The following is a 4890-nucleotide window of genomic DNA, read 5'->3' on the forward strand; positions in this document are numbered from 1 at the left end:
ACTAAGTGCATCTGCAAGGTGCTAGGCACGGAGCCCGTAGCTCCAGCCAAGGACGCAGATGCCTGGCTGGGAGAGCAGTGCCTGGCCTGACCCAGGTCAGTCAGCCGGAACTGCACAGCCAGGCCTCCCTCATCCTGGGTCAGGGTGGCTGTGCCCTCTCTGGGGGGCCTGGTGAGGCCTGACGAGCAGTTGGCTCCTGGTCCCAGGGCAGCTGCCACCCTCAACTGTGGGGTGCAGAGGAACTGGGTGCAGACGAGGCAGCTGGAGCAGACGGGACCTGAATTCCCCCAGGAAGTAGTGCGCTGTGAGTGCGCGTGCGCGCGTGCGTGTGTGTGTGTGTGTGTGTGTGTGTGTGTGCGCGTGCGTGTATTGGAGGGGAAGGGAGGGGAGGGGAGGTGCTTTCACCCTCCAGCGTCTGAAAGCCTTAGTTCCTGGAAAAACCCTGAGGTCTAGTGGCTTGTCGCTAGGGAACTTGTGGGGAGAAATACCCCGCTGCATGGAGGACGGGCGGTGAATGACTGAGAGCCGCTTCCCTCTGAGCGCAGATCTGGGAGGAATTTAGCTGGGGCAGGAGGTAGAGGTGGATTGAGGTGGGGCGGAGGACTCACCCAACAGAGGGCTCTGCTGCTTCTCCTTGGTGACTGAGTTTGTTGTTTTATTTTGTTTTTGAGTCAGGCACCCACTATGCAGTTCAGGTTGGCCTTGAACTCCAGATGATTCTGCTGCTTCAGCCTCCCAAGTGCAGACATTACAGGTGTGTGCCACTGCACCCAGCTCTGCTGCATTTCTGTGCTGTGACCCATGGAGGATGGAGCGCTGCCTCTAGGAAGAAGCGCCGAGAAGCGTCTACAAAGAGCGGCGAAGACAGGTGTGTGTGCACCTTGTGCACGTGGGTGACACGTGTGTGAACACCAGCATGCCCGCTGTGAACGTGTCCGTGCACACCCTGCTTCACAAGAACGCCAAGTTACACGAGTGACACATCCTTTGCACCCACACTTGGGTATTCCTTGTGATCATCGTGTATTTTGTTTGCAATGAAATGCGCAGGCTCCATCTACAGTGGGGCAGGTTTTGTACATACAGGCCCCGTGCAGTGTCCTTCTTCCTTTTTATTTTTTTATTTTTATTTTTTTGTCTTTTGAGACAGGGTCTCCCTATGCAGTTCAGGCTGGCCTTGAGCTCACTTTGTAGCCCAGGCTGGTCTCGAACTTGAAGTGATCCTGCTGCCTCAGCCTCCCGAGTGCTGGGATTACAGGTGTGTATCACCACACCCAGCTGCTGCTGCTATGTTATCATTAAGAAATTATTTTATTGTCTAGCTTGGGCAATTTAGCAATGTAGTGGACACTCATCTCTAATTTTAAAAAAAATGAAAAGGGCCAGCCCTGGTGGTGCACTTCTGTGATTCCAGCACTTAGGAGCTGAGGCAGGAGGATGGTTGTGAGTTTGAGGCCAGCCTGGGCTACAAAGTGAGCTCAAGGCCAGCATGAACTGCATAACCAGACCCTGTCTCAAAAAGACAAAGAAAAGAAATTGAAAAGGGCTGGAGATGTAGCTCAGTGTGAAGGTCCTGGGTTGTACCTTCAGTACCATAAAATAAGGAAGGGAGGGAGGGAGGGAGGGAAGAAGAGAGGAAGGAAGAAAGGAAAGAAAGCAAGAGAAATTATTTTATTGGCCTCTATTATTGTTTCTTTCTTTCCCCTGAAATCTGCTTGTCTGACATGAACAGTTGCTCCAGCCCTTCCATTCTCTTTTCTTTTTTCTGTCTTTTTGTTGTTCTGAAATGGGGTCTTACTATGTAGTCCAGGCTGGCTTTGAACTCCATTTGCAGCCCAGGCTTGTCTTAAACTCATGATCCTCCTGCCTCAGCCTCCTGAATGCTGGCACTACAGGCATGAGCCACCAAGCCTGGCTGTCATTCCAGCTCTTTTGTGATTAGTACTAACAGTATAATTCCCCTTTTCACATCCTGTGCAAGCAGCTATAGCTAAGATCAAAAACCAGCACCAAAAATGAATCAGACAGGCTGGAGTTTTAAGAAAGGAAGATTATTTTTAAGTAGGAAAAAAACAAAAGACAGAAGCTGGCCTGGAGAGAGGACAGGGGCCCAGGAAAAAGATGGATGCCCCCAGTCCGCGTCCCTGACCTCTTTTATTAGGACTAATGACCTTTCCCTCTGGGTGGCTATCTGGAATTTACTGCAATTTGATTGGCTGTCTGGGCTCATCCCTGGGTGGATCCCAGGTCACAAAACCCTAACGGGGGCACCTCCGCCTACTTTCACATTCCTTTTGGAGGCCTTCTTTTGACCCCTTTCTGTCCTTTGTGATGCATAAGTGCGGGGGACAGCCTCGAAGAAAGGGAGTTGAGAGTTAGTGATTAAGTAAGGCATGTTTGTGTATCCAGTGCGGGAATACAGTGAACCTAGAGTGAATGTGTGTGAATGTGTGTGTGTGAATGCACAGGTGTAGGTGTTTTCATACACAGTGCTAAGCAAGCGGTGGCCGTCCTTGTCTCCTTTGCATTTCCTGGGAGGCTGGGAGGCTGGGCATCCTGCTTTGTTGCTTCTGTCTTCCTCCGCGCTTTGTCTATGGATTCTTCTGGTAAATTCCTACGCTAACTGCGCTACCTGGTGCCTACATCTGGTTTCTCATTCTCTGTCTTCGTCCTTTGAATTGCTTGAATCTAATGTAGAGGGAAGATTATTTATAAGGAGGGAAGTGGCTTGTAAGATTTTCTATTAATTAATATCTTTTCAGTGCCAGGACTTGAACCCAGGGCCTCATGCTTGCCAGGCAGACACTGTGCTGCTGAGCTACCTCCCCAGCTGATTAATTTCAAAGTCTAGTGAGGCCCTTAGTCTTCCTCTGCCTACAGACGCCATCCCTCTGCCCTCCCCCTTTACTTTCAACCTGGACTCGTCCTTCTGTTTGAGGATGTATTCTCTGGCAGCTTGTACTGGGTCTTCCCTTTTATACAGATTCACAATCTTTGCCTTTTCGTCAGGGTGCACGTGAGCATGAAAATGTAAAACCCAAATGAAAAGTAGAGATCATTTACATTTAGTATAACTTTTGGTGTAACTGAGTTTAAGTTTACAACCTTGCCACTATTTGCCTCATCTATTTTTTATTTGTTTACCTCCTCCTGCTGTCTTTTGGATTGGGTATTAATTTTGCACAATTGGTTTGGTCACTGTACCTCTTTAGTTTTTGACTTTAACGTGAAATTTTAACTCATCACGATCTATCTTCAAATATCACACCATTTTACGCTCCATGTAAAACCTTTACGGCAGTCCTCTTCTGCTTCCTCCTTCCCACACAATTCTTTACATTTCCACGTTATGAGCCTGACTTTAGAGATTGCCATTATTATTATTTTATTTGTCTTTTTTTTTTTTTTGGTACCGGGAATCGAACTCATGACCTCAGGCTTGCCAGGCAAGTACTTATGCTGCTGAGGTACATCCCCAGCCCTTTATTTGTCTTTTTGAGACAGGGTCTCAATATGTAGTTCAGGTTGGCCTTGAGTTGACTTTGTAGCAAGTTTGTGGCCTCAAACTTGCAACCAGCCATCAGCCTCTCAAGTGCTGGGATTACAGCACGTGCCACCATACCTGGCTTGATTGTCATTATTTTTGCTTGTAACAATATCTTCAAAAAGAAAATATTTATGTGCAAGAAAAAAGTCTTCCGTGTGTGTTACCAACTGTCATCGATCATTTCCCTTCCACTGGAAATGTTTTGGGACCATGCTATCTCTGCTGGGGACATTTTGTTCTTGTTTAAAAGATATTCTGAAAGTTTTTTTCACTAAATGAATAATATATAACTTCAGGTCAGTGGCAATTTTTTGTTTTTTGTTTTTTGTTTTTCTTCTGGTACCAGGAATCAAACTTATGACCTTGCGCTTGCCAGGCAGGCACTTTGCCACTGAGCTAAATTCCCAGCCCCTATAAAGGAAGGTGAACTTGTTTACTGGGAATTGAACTCATGACCTTATGTTTGCCAGACCGGCACTTGCACCACTGAGCTATATCCCCAGCCCGTGGCAATTTTAATTTGCTACTTTAAGGATGTGTTTCTTTTACTTTTTGTCTTTTTTTTTTTTTTTTTGAGACAGGGTTGCAATATGCAGATCAGACTGGCCTTGAGCTCACTTTGTAGCCTGGGCTGGCCTGGAACTCCTGGTGATCCTCCTGCCTTCTGCTGGGATTACAGGTGTGCACCGCCAGGCCCGGCGAGGGTGTCATTTTCTGGTCTTCTCACTGGCCATTTCTGATGGTGTTTGTGGTATTTCTGATCATTGTTCCCTATCTTCTCTGGCTGTAAAGGTTTTGATCTCAGCTGTTTAGCAACTGAAGTATGACGTCCACTGGTGCAGTACACGTGTGAGTCTGTGGTATGTCTGTGTTTCCATCTCTGAGACTCTGATTATATAAAGTAGACTACTTGAAACTGTATTGCCGGTCACTGATGCTGGTGACCTTTACGTTGCTTTCTCTTGTGATTGAACTGGATGGTTTACATCACCGTGCGTTCAAGTTCGTTGATCTTTTTTCCTCTGGTGCCTAATTTACCACAAGTTTGACCAGTGAACTTTTATCCTGTGTATTGTGTTTTTCAGAGCTTTATTATCCATGTTGCTCCTTTCACATTGCCTATTTCTCTTCATCATGTTTATGTTTTCCTTTAACATGAGCATCATTATAATAACTTAAAAACTCTCGTATGCTAATTCTATTGTCAATGCTGGCTGCTTCCACTGTCTGATTATTCTCCTGAATATCAATCATATTCTATTGATTTTTGTTTTCTATATTTATTAATCTTTTATGCAATACTAAACCTTATAAATACTATGCTTTTTTTTTTTTTTTTTTTT

Source organism: Chinchilla lanigera, unplaced genomic scaffold (assembly GCF_000276665.1).
Source record: "Chinchilla lanigera isolate Chin_1 unplaced genomic scaffold, ChiLan1.0 scaffold00035, whole genome shotgun sequence".
NCBI classification, from domain to species: domain Eukaryota; kingdom Metazoa; phylum Chordata; class Mammalia; order Rodentia; family Chinchillidae; genus Chinchilla; species Chinchilla lanigera.